Below are 13,168 nucleotides of genomic sequence, written 5' to 3'. Positions count from 1 at the left end.
AACTCCTTTCCTCTAACTGACTGTCTTCAGCCTCTCTCTCATTGCCGCAATGTTGCATCTCTAGCTGTCTTCTACCGCTATTTTCATGCTAACTGCTCTTCTGATTTTGCTAACTGCATGCCTTCCCTCCTTCCGCGGCCTCACTGCACAAGACTTTCTTGTTTCTCTCACCTCTATTCTGGTCACCTCTCTAATGTGAGAGTCAACCAGTATTCTCAATCATTCATCCCTTTCTCCGGTAAACTCTGGAACTTCCTGCCTGCTTCTGTATTTCCACCTCGCTATGACTTGAATTCCTTCAAAAGGGAGGTTTCAAGACACTTATCCTTCAATTTTTTGACTACTGCTTTGGACCCTTTTATGGGACTGGCATCTCAGTGGCAATTTTTTTTTTTTTATTGGATTTTTGTTTCCCTCCTACATAAAAAATAAAAAAAGGGGCCTAGAATGTGTTCCCAGGTAGGAGCTGTGCTGAAGTAGAATTGTCCTGTCTCCAGAAATGAAAAATAAGGGAAATTTAATTAATAATAGATGTAATAAAATGAGTAAAAGCTCCAGCAAGGCGGACGCCACAGGTGGGAGCGGAATGTTGCCAATGTGGTCACCATTCTCAGGATTCGAGGAAGATAATGAACTACATGGAAAAATGCAAGGAAGGAAAGTGGTTTTGATGGAGGGGATGATCAGTGACCTCATTGAAAGAGTGAAAAAAATAGAAAAAGAAACAACATGACCTGGAAGAGGAAAACAAAGAATTGAAAACACTATGTGCCAATCTAAAAACAAAATTAAAGGAAAACAATGATATTGTTAAAAAACAAGAAAATGAAGTGATAGGGATGAAAAGTGAGCATCAAATCTGGAGGAAAGAAAAAGAGGAAAAGTTAACTTTACAGAAATCATAGAAGTGCAAAAGAAGGAAAAGAGAGATTTAAGTAAGGAAATTGTGAAAGTGATCAAGCAGAAGGAATCAATGGTAAGGGACACAGTAAACAAAAAGAAATGTGTTGTTATATATGGATTAAAAGAGGAAACAGAGCCAGTAAGATACAAGAGGGAAAAGGAACAAAAAAAGGTAGCAGAGGACGTTGTAAGAAATATGCAGGGAGAAAGTGAGAACTGGATAGGTGAAATTGAGGAAATACATAGACTGGGGAAGTATACAGAAGAAGGAGAGTGACCACTGAAAGTAAAATTTAGGGCACAAGCAACAGCCATGGAAGTGATATCACATACAAGGAAACTGGACAAGATAGAGTAATACAGGAAAATTTGGATAAAGAGGGACATGAATGAGGAGGAGAGACTCAAGGTAAATGATCTAATAAAAGAAGCAAAGACAAAAAATGAGAACAGAACGGAGTAAGAGAAAAAAAAGTTTTATTGGAAGGTAAAAGACGAGAGGCTCAGGAAGTGGTATCTGACAAAAAAAGAATAGAAAATGTAAATAACATATGGAAAAATATAAAGTGGACAGTGGCATATACAAATATAAATGGTTCAATATCAACATTGCGAGAATTGAATAATTATATTAAGATAAAGCAGCCCAACATCATGGGTATTACTGAAGTTAAACTAAATATAAGAATTGGTAATAGTAATTATAATGTGTGGATAAAACATAGAAAATAATAAGAAAGGGGGAGGAGTCATGTTACTTACAAAGTAGAGTATAACAGTGGAAGATGTCGAAATGAGAGAAGGAATGGTGGAAGTAATTAGAATTAAAACAAAAAAGAAGGGAGAAGGAAGAAGAGATTTTGCAGTGGCTTATGTACCTCCAAAGACGAATGCATGGACACAAGAGGATTATAAATTATTAAGAGATACTAGTAACTGTTTGGAGAGAATATTGGCAAAGAGTAACAATATAACACTTATGGGTGACTTTAATTACAAGAAGGTATGCTGGGAAGAGTGGACCACGGACGGAGCAGAAGAATCATGGGAATATATGCTTCTAAATTTAATAATGACAAATACTATGACCCAGTGGACTGGAGAAAATACAAGATTTGGGGGTAATGAAGAGGCATGAAGGCTAGATTTGTTGTTTACAAAGGAAATGGACATCATTGAAGGAATAAATTATTAGTGCCCACTAGGTAAAAGTGACCATCTGTTAATTGAATTCAGTATAGGCAGTGGTCCAATAGAAAATAGGAATAAAATTTACAAGTATTGGAGATATAATTACAGGAAAGCAGATTTTATAAGGAGGGAATATTTTGCAGAGGCTAAATGGAAACAACTGTTCACAGCAAGCAAGTGATATGCAGGAAAAGTGGGAATTTATAATGAAGGGAGTCAGTAAATATGTACCAAAGATCAAAATAAAGGAATTGAAAAAAAAAAGACCGGTTTAATACGAGATGTATAACAGCAAGAGAAAAAAAAGAAGCAGCATGGAATAAATGGAGAAAAAGAGGAAGTGAGAAATGGGAAGAATTCAAGAAGGCAAGAAACAAATATATTAGAATTCTGAGAGATGAAGAAAGGAATTATGGAAAGAAAGAAAGAAAGAAGGAAAGGAAAGATTTAGTTAATAAATGCAAAGATGAGCCAAAGTTATTCTTCAGATATGTGAATGGGAAGATGAAAAACAAGCAAACAATAGATAAATTAATGAAAGATGACGTTACATATGAAGATACACGGTTACAAGCGGAATTAATGAACAAGTGCTTCCTGTCAGTATTCACCAAAGAAAGGAAATTTGAAGGAGAAAGAGCATGGCACAGAGACAATGTGATGAGAGAGATACAGATGGATATAAATGAAATTAAGATTATAAAAGATTTGGATGTAAGTAAGACTCAAAGACTGGATTGAGTGTCCAACTGGATATTTAAGGAATGTGAACAACTGGCTGAAAGTATACACAATACCATAGTATGTTCTTTTAAGGAAGGAAAAATTCCTCTAGACTGGGAGAGAGCCAATATTGTTGTCATTTTTAAAGGGGGTAATAAAGAAGATGCATTGAATTACAGACCAGTGTCCCTAACAAGCATGGTGGTAAAAATAGCAGAAAGAATAGTTAAAAACAAATGGATGGAATATTTAGAAGAAACACATATATTGACTGACAGACAATTTGGTTTAAGAAGTGGGCGATCTTGTGTCACAAATTTAGTGAGCTTTTATAGTAGAGCAACTGATGTCATTCAAGAGAGAGAGGGTTGGGCAGACTGTGTTTATTTAGACCTAAAAAAAGCATTTGATAAGGTACCACACCAGAGACTGCTCTGGAAAATTCAAAATATGGGGGGTTTGCAAGGCAACGCACTGAATTGGATTACAGACTTCTTGAGGGACAGAGAAATGAGAACTGTAATAAAGGGAGAAAAATCAGAATGGTGTAGAGTTACAAGTGGAGTACCACAGGGGACAGTCTTAGCCCCCGTAATGTTTCTGGTGTATGTCAATGACGTGGTGCATGAGGTTGACAGTTATGTAAGTCTGTTTGCAGGCGATGTGAAATTATTGAAAAGAGTGGAAAACAATATGGATTGTGAAATATTACAGAAAGATCTAAATAAGATGGAGTAAGAAATGGGAAATGGAATTCAATGCAAAGAAATGCAAGGTGATGAAATTAGGAAAAAGCAAAGGAAGACTGACAAGTTCCTATACTATGGGAGAAGTGGAAATTAAGAAAACCAAAGAAGAAAAAGATTTGGGAATTACAATAAGTGATAATTTATCATCCGAAAAACATGTAAACAAAATAGTTGGGGAAACCTATGAGTTACTAAGAAAGATGAAAAGGCATTTACTTACATGGATGAAGAAATGATGAAAAAGATAATGCAATATGTGATTTGACCAAAACTGGAATATGCCACAATTGTTTGGTCACCCCATAATAAAAAGGAAATAAGGAATATAGAAAGGATCCTAAGAGCTGCAACTAAATTGGTACCAAGTTTGAAAGATTTAACCTATGAAGAAAGATTAATGAGATTGAAGCTTCCATCATTACAAGAGAGAAGAGAAAGAGGGGACCTGATTGCTATATACAGAGCTTAAAAGGGTAAGGATCAAGTTGACAAAGAAGACATATTTGTGTGGGACTCAAGAGATACAAGATGACATGGAGTGAAATTGAGGAAAACAGCAAGTAGAAGAGATATCAAGAAATATTGTTTCCCAAATAGAAGCATAGAAATATGGAACAACTTAGATGAAACAGTGGTACAAGCAACAAATATTCATGAATTTAAAGTTAAGCTGGATGCTTATAGATATGGAAACAGGACAGCATGAGCATAGCTCTTTTCCTGTAAAACACAACTAGGTAAATACTAGGTAAATACATGCATGCACACCATGTGACAGCCGCCTTGAATGATATTTTGCAGAGGAAGAGAGGAAGCTGGACATTACATGGTTTTATCAAGCTACCAGATGATAATTAGGAAAATTGAACCTAGCATTGACACTTCAAAAGACATGTTGCATCTCCAGAGTATGAATTGGTTACAGTAGACAATGTGTACAATAAAATAAAAAAATATCATTAAGTAAGTAAACATTTTTCATTTCTTTGCTTCAACTTCCTATCGTTCCTGTCATTTTGTTGACACTGAATTACTAGTCACTGTTTCAGAATCAGCACATTTTTTTATTGGTATATGACACATGCCAAAAAAAAAATATGTAAGTGCTAAAGAGTGACAGTTATGTAAATCTTGCCCGTGTAGCAGTGAACAAGCCAGGTTCTGGAGTGCTGGAAAAAAAGGAGAGTACTGATCTCCTTTCAACTGGTAATTCAGTCATATTCTTGATTACCAGCAATGTCTTGTGAACACACTAGTAGGCTTGGTTTTCCTAAGTATCATTATGGTAGCTTGATAATATTGACTGAGTAGCGGTGGCTTCATCCTTCATCAAGGTGGAAGCTTGGGGTTGCACCCTGTATTTTTATAGTATGTAACTCACACACACACACACACACACACACACACACACACACACACACACACACACACACACACACACACACACACACTATCATTATTGCTGTTGCTATTATTATTATTATTATTATTATTATTATTATTATTATTATTATTATTATTATTATTATTATTATTATTATTATTATTATTACTATTTCAATAAAGTTGAAAGAGAGAGAGAGAGAGAGAGAGAGAGAGATGATGAAAAGAAAGAACATTCAGGTTGGCTAATACAGATATCCATTTTTATACTATACTTCCCTTCTTCCTCCCAAACACACACACACACACACACACACACACACAGCAGTGGCAGAGTTGACAGGATGTGTTTCCTTGTGCTCTACATGTAGAAGGAAGGAATAACACAAATCACTCATGGTAGAACAAGTTATGATATGAAGACCCAGGAATACCTAGGTGGTAAATAGGTAGGGGATAAACAGTTCATGAGTATAGTTATCCTGTCTCTAGGAGAGTTTGGTTGGTTTGTTTACACTGGACAAAATGGCGGAGGGCGGCACCCCAAAGAAACGGGGGCCCTTTGTAGGTTTTACTGGTGAAGAAAGAGAACTAAATTATAGATTGCAGTGTAGAAAAAATTTATATATGGAAGAAATGATGGACAAGTTATTGTAGAGAATAAAGACATTGGAGGCACACCGGGAGGAGACAGGTGAGGAGTTGGTGATTATTACGGCAAAGTTGATAGAGATGGAAGATAAAAATGAGAAGTTAAAGGTGGAGAATGACTGTTTGAAGAAACAAATAAAGGAAAAAGTAGAAACTGTTCAGAAAGGAAATGAGGAAGTACTTAAAATGATGGAAGAACTTTAAGTAAATAAAACAATTGGTCCAGATGGAGTACCAAACTGGATATTGAAGGAATGTAGAGAACAATTGGCTGATAAAATTAACTGGCTGATAAAATTCAGTCTAGTGGTGGCATCACTATCACAGGGAAGAGTACCAAAAGATTGGAAGAGAGCAAATATTACACCAATATATAAAGGAGGAAATAAGGAAAATCCACTAAATTATAGACCAGTGTCCTTGACTAGTGTTATAGGAAAATTATGTGAAAGAACAATAATGGAAAGATGGATGGAACACTTCGAAAGAGATAAAGTTTTAGTAAATTGTCAATTTGGTTTTAGGAGGGGAAGATCATGTTCCTAGAAGTTATTGTCCTTTTATTCAAGGTTAGTTGATATTGTGCAGGAGAGAGATGGATGGGTGGATGGTGTCTACTTAGACTTGAACAAGGCATTTGACAAAGTACCACACCAAAGATTGCTATGGAAGATAAAAATTTATGGAAAAATTGGAGGAAGATTGCTGGAGTGGATGGAGGATTATCTGGATGATAGAGAGATGAGAACTGTAATACAAGACCAAAATTCATCTTGGCTGAAAGTAGCTAGTGGTGCCCCACAGGAGTCAGTGTTGGGACCGATAATGTTTGTAATATATGTGAAAGACATAAATGAAGAAATAGATAGTTATATGAACTTATTTGCAGATGATGCTAAGCTGATGAGAAGGGTAGGAAATGTAAATGACTGTATGGTACTGCAAGATAATTTAAATAAGATAAATGGATGGAGTAAATCTATGCAAATGGAATTCAATTTAAGTAAATGTAAAGTAATGGAGTTTGGTAAGAGTAAGAAAAGAATAAAATATCATTATGAGATAGAAGGTGTGAAGTTCAAGACATCAAAAGAGGAAGTGGGTTTGGGGGTAACAGTTACTGAAAATTTGACTAGGGACAGACACATTGATAAAATTACTGGAGAGACGATGAATTTGTTAAAAAGAGTAACAATGGCATCCTCAGATTTGGATAAAGAAATGATAAAAAAATTGTTGATTTCCATCATAAGACCAAGATTGGAATATATGGCAGTGGTGTGGTCTCCTCATACAAATAGGAATATTATAAAACTGGAAAGAGTACAAAGAGCAGTGGCTAAGATGGTTCTGGAGTTTGTGTAAGTCCACCTATGAAGAGAGATTTAGAATGTTGGAAATTCCTATCCTTGAAAATAGGAGAGAGAGAGGGGAGATTTAATAAACATCTATAGAATGATAAATGGTATGGAAAATGTGGACAAAGAAGGTTTTATAAATTTAGACACACAGAGTACAAGGGGGACACAATAACATGTTGAAGAAAGTTAACTGTAGAAGACATTAAGAAGTATAGTTTTCTTCACAGAAGTGTGAACAAATGGAATGAACTCAGTGAAGACGTTGTATATGCTGAAACTGTCAGTGCTTTTAAAACCAAACTAGATAGATATAGAGACAGGATACTATGAGATTATTCCCCCCCCCCTGTAAACCACAACTAGGTAAATACACACACATACACACACACACACACACACACACACAGATATATATATATATATATATATATATATATATATATATATATATATATATATATATATATATATATATATATATATATATATATATATATATATATATATATATATATATATATATATATATATATACACACACACACACACACACACACACACACATATAAAAAAAGAATGCAATGAATATGTCAATATCATACATAGTAGGGATATTGTAATTTTCTAGCAAAATATATAATTAACTAATACATAGAAAATGTTTATTTTATCTACTTTTAAATATAATTTATGAAGTTGTATCTCAAATATAAAGTGGTATAGAGTTCTAGATGACAGATCCTAAGTAAGTTATCATGTCTTGAAATTTAGTGAGCCAGTGTGATGGTAGGTACAAGTTATCATGGTGGTGTGTGTTATAATTGTGTGATAGAAGGAGTTTGTGTAACAGATTCTTGTTTATGTGTATGGAGTTAGCTATTGCAAGTTTGGATACATCATCTGATTTCAGAATTTTGCATTGTCTGAAAAGTGGATTAGTGTGCTCTAGATAGCCACTATTGGTTATTATTCTGACAATTTTCTTAAGTTGAAGCTGTAAGGAAATAAGGTAGGTAGAAAAGGTGGTGCACCATATTGGGTTACAGTAGGATAAAAATGGATAGATATGAGCATAGTAAACATATTTAAGTACATCTGGTGGCATGAAATCTTTAATTTGATAAAATAGAGTGATATGTCCAGAAATTTTTAGAGTAATATTGTTGATGTGATATTTGAAAATTAGAGTCATCATACATAACACCAAGAAATTTTATTTGGATTGTTTTTTTGAGATAATTTGGTTATTTCGGTGAAGCTTTGGGAGATTTTGTGTTCTTTTGCTTGTAAATAACATGAAGTAATTTTTATTTATATTGATAGTGTTACGACCACAGATCCCGCCCCTCTCACAGCTGCTTTTATCTTGGCTTGCCTCCCTAAGTTACCACCTATGTAATTTAGTGCAGGGCCCAGTTAGGGGTTACAAGGTCCTTCTGATCTCTTGCACCCTTTAAACAAATGGTCATAACACCAGATTCTGCTCCTCTTCTTGGTTGCCACTACCTGGGTCAGCCTCACTACACTGTCTCTTACACAGTGTAGTGTGGAACTCACATTCACCTCCACAGGGTCCTTTTGGCTTCCTGTAGTGAAGGACACTACTGAGGTCACCAGCCTGTTTCACCTCCTACAAGCAAGGGAGCACCACAACCTCCAAATAAATCCAACAGCTGAGAAAGAATTGCAAGCCACATACTAGGAGTTACAGCTACGACAAATGACAAACACATATAAGGATTATAATATTCTATGGACTACCGCCCTCTTGAGACAAACCTCCCACATCCATAAAATATTATCTCCTGGTGTACTTCCCAGAAGACAGACCCCTGCCACTCAAGGAATGGCAAGGTCCAGGGGAGAATTATACTCTACTGAACAGCAGAGTAATGGTAGTCTTCCGAGTCCAGAACCCTTAAAGGAACACTGGAACCCAGTACCATTTAACATTACAACAAATACAAGAACAACAAATAATTGACTCACACAGTTGAGGAGTCATGTCATAATATATTGAATGTGTTAGAAGGGACTATGCTCACAGGCAGGCTTATGGACACTCCTTTATCCTGACTAATATCAGCAGGGGCATACTGCAGTAAGTTACTCAAGTAATTGTTAATAATAACTAGCCCACTAACTTTATTACCCCCATAGTCTCCTCCACATAGCACTGCCTCTATCCACACATCTGCCACCCTCTACAACTGAACACTGACTAACTAATAGACACCACTCCAACCCACACCTCTCACAGGATGGGGGAAAATCTCATGACAGAGAAGAGTGGAGGGTACAGGGGCAGGACAGGGAAGTGACACACTGCACCCTTTCTTGCTATACACTCACTATGAGTGCTGAGCTATAGAGATTTATTTTCTAAAAATCATTGTGAGCATATTATAGGGGCTGGATGCATTCTGATTACTGGGTAGGCAAGGTGAATAACTTCAACTGTGGGACTCAAAGGACACCTGGAGGCAGGGAAATAAAATTGGGAATGTCAACTTTAGATTTATATAGATCTTATAGTAACTTGCGGTGCTTGGCTTCTTGTCTTGGATGCATCTGTGACTCGTCCCATCACACTGCTCCTTTCTCTCTCTCTCTCTCTCTCTCTCTCTCTCTCTCTCTCTCTCTCTCTCTCTCTCTCTCTCTCTCTCTCTCTCTCTCTCTCTCTCTCTCTCTCTCTCTCTCTCTCTCTCTCTCTCTCTTCTTCCATCCCCTTCTTTCCTTGTTCTCACTTCCTCATTTTGCTACTTACTCCCCACATAACAATAGTAAGTCTATTACACCATTGATAAAGGTTTTCTATACTGTTGTTCGCATTTTGAATAAGCTGTTCTGGTTTAGGTTCAGTTGAATATATTGTCATGTCATCAACAAATTATATTGTTTTGGATTTAGTGAATATATTTGATATGTCATTCATGTAGATTAAGAATAGGACAGGCCTTGAGGAACACCAAGAGTAATTACAGCAGAAGACTTTTCACTATCAAAAATGATATGGTTTTGTCTATTTGTTAGATAATGTTTGAACCACGGGAGAATTGATCTATGGATGCCATAATGGTGCATTTTGTTAATCATGAAAATTTTTTTACAATTATTGGTATCAAATGCTGTAGAAAAGTCAATAAAATTAGACAAAATAAAGTTATTATCACTAGCAGTAAAAATATCATTTGAAAAAAGATTTAAGGTTTGAAATGTGTTACTCTTGCTTCTAAAACCAAAACCAGATTAGTAATATTTATATTTTCTGAGTAGTCCTTTCATTACCAAAACCAAACCATGCCAGATTACAAATATTTCTATTTTCTGAGTAGTGATTTCGTTAATGTTTAAAAAAAATTTTGAGAGAACAGCAAGCTGAGCTATTGGACAGTAGTTCTGAGGATTAGTGTTAGGACCAGATTTGTGAACAGGGATTATTTTAGCAACTTTTAACACTTTAAGAAAGATACCAGTGACAATAGATTAGTTTTTGTCATGGCACTAAACAATTGCCATGGCAATAAGTGTGCAATAAGCTAAACCATGAGCGCATGAAAATGATGCAGTCTTATCAGCCTCTGGGAAGAGTTGTGAGTGGGGCCTATTGGTGTATGGACCCAGTTAGGGTATGGGGCACTCCATCAGAAATACTGTGCATCTATTGTCATCTAAGGATTGGAGTAACTTCAAGATAGGGAATGCTCTCATTGTGAAAGATCAGCAGTATATGCTGTTGGTTATGCTGTGCATGTGTGTGACCAGGTGTGCTATGCCTTGGCTCCTGGGGTGTAGTATGGTGGGCAACAAGACTTCCTTTCCACTATGGGCTGATGGATGATGCATTTATTTACCTATTTGTACTATACAGGGTCCAAGCAGAGCTCATTTTGTCTGGTATCCATGCCTATATTTATCCAATTTCTTTGAATATGTGTACACTGTTTGCTGTAACCACATATTCACTTAAGTCATTCCAGATCACCATAGTTCAATACGGGAAGCTATGTTCTTGATGTCACTAGAACACATACTCTTCTTGATCTTATTTGTGTGTGCCCTTGCATGTCTCTTTCCTTCCTTCATTTGTTGCACCAATTGTTGTCTGTCAGTATGTTTGAGTGTGTGGTGCCTTGTCTGGGCTACCCTATGTGGGATTGCCAGCCTGGTATATAGATATGTAGATGAATTATTATTACAGCTTTTACCTTATTCTCTTTTACTGAAATGCAGAAAAGTAAATTTTGTGGTGAATGTTATACAAAAGAGGAGAAAATAAGTTATTTTGTGTCCATTGGCATATAATTGCAGGTCAGTGTTGAGACACAATCTCTCAAATTTGAGAAGTTGGCAAGGGTGGCCAATGGAGAGAGCTTCCTTGTGGTGCCCAGGATCAAGTGCACCTCCCATGTGCCCATCACTCTCACCAACTCCTCTCTTTCCCTGGTTGGTAATGTGGTCATGATGTCATGAACTACATGACTAATAACTTACTGATTTTCACAGTGTGTAAAGAATTTGCATATATGTATAACATTGCTTAGAAATAAGTATGTTACAACTTCATCCATAATGTGCATTTAGAGGCAAGTGAAAAACAAGCTGATTATGGTTTTCATGAGAAACATTTTAAAATTTTACAGGCAGGTGAAGTTTACCAGATAGGCACAGACGCTGCATCTCATGTGGTGAACACAGAACTGTGTGAAGGAGAGATGGGAGTGGATTGCTTTTGTATTGCTGTTGATGATAAAGTTGTTGCCAACTCTGCTGTGACTCTTGGACAGTACGTTTTGTATTGGAAAAGGTGAGTACCATGTTTGTCCTCTTGTAACTCTTTCTTTTGTCCTTTCCATCATCTTTGTCATCCTATGTCCTTTCCTCTACTGCAGGGATTCTCAGCCATTCCTCCATCATTAACCTTCTCAGCTTGATACATTTCTTCATTTACACCCTCACTTCCATACACAAAAAAACAAATCATAGCCATTCCTCACTTACACACACACACACACACACACACACACACACACACACACACACACACACACACACACACACCTAACAAAGTGTCTACAACTTTAATGAAAAATCATACAAGTGTAAATATGTAAACAGCACCACACAAGCATAGCTCACACCCTGTAAATAGTTACAATACAGCTAGGTAAATACACACTTACACAAGATGGCGAACAGAGAGAAGAGCAACAGACGTCACTCCTAATATTCAGCTGTCTGTATCACTGAGAGCTGTCCCTGGTGGTGAATACTGAAGAAAGAACAGGAGGAAAAGAAGGTCCATTTCAGGAAAATTGTGGAAGACCAAACTCAGGTAAATGACACTAAGCTAACAGAAAGAGTTGTTCAAGTGATTAAGCAGAAAGAAAACTTGGTGAGAGACACAGTTGATAAGAAAAGACTGTAGTGGTATTTCGTTTAAAGGAGGAGTGTGTGCCACAGTGGCATGAAAGAGAAAACAATGAAAAGAGGTGTGTGGATAAAATGGTGGAGTCAATAAAAGAAGGCAAGGAGCTGACAGAAGAGATTGAAGAAATTTGAAGATTGGGCAGATATGTTGAGGATGGACAGCATCCCATTAAAACAAACATAAGTGGTTTGATGTCAGCAGTGTTGGAAGTAAAAGACTTACTTTTACTTGTAGATCATCAACTTTATGCATTATTTGACATGAATAACATATATTAGTGAAAATGTAATCAAAGAATGCATTCATTGTTTCATTTCTCAGAATTATTGGTTTGAAAAGGCTACCAACATTATTAATCTTGGCCACTGTGGTGAACCATGGGCATGGGAAGGGGATGGGGTTGTTCTCAATTATTCCAGCCATGTGGGTGAGGTCAGGGACAGGATGAACATAAGAACATAAGAAATAAGGGAAGCTGCAAGAAGCGAAGGCTTACACGTGGCAGTCCCTGTATGAAATATAACTACCTATTTCCATCTATTATCCCCATCCATAAACCTGTCTAATCTTCTCTTAAACCTCTTTAATGTCCTAGCACTAACAACATGATTACCGAGTCTGTTCCACTCATCTACCACTCTATATGAGAACCAAGTTTTTCCTATCTCTTTCCTAAACCTAAATTTTTCAAGCTTGAACCCATTATTTCTTGTTCTACCCTGGTTGCTGATCCTAAGAATTTTGCTTACATCCCCCAAGTGCAATGCATAACACAC

At 36.5% G+C, this 13,168-nt stretch overlaps 1 protein-coding gene across 2 annotated transcripts in view; it reads left to right on the top strand.

Moving 5' to 3' along the window:
* Positions 1–11,407, top strand: part of LOC135090829 (trafficking protein particle complex subunit 11-like) — a 193,274-nt gene extending 181,867 nt beyond the window's left edge. For both annotated transcript variants that reach the window (XM_063987916.1, XM_063987919.1), the window contains one exon: positions 11,273–11,407. The gene's annotated coding sequence lies outside the window, so the exon portion shown is untranslated. The remainder of the gene's footprint in view (positions 1–11,272) is intronic.
* Positions 11,408–13,168: the final 1,761 nt, after the last annotated feature.

This window comes from Scylla paramamosain, chromosome 36 (assembly GCF_035594125.1).
Source record: "Scylla paramamosain isolate STU-SP2022 chromosome 36, ASM3559412v1, whole genome shotgun sequence".
Lineage (NCBI taxonomy): Eukaryota > Metazoa > Arthropoda > Malacostraca > Decapoda > Portunidae > Scylla > Scylla paramamosain.
The sequence above is the reverse complement of the archived record's forward strand: the minus strand, read 5'-3'. Positions and strand labels throughout refer to the sequence as shown.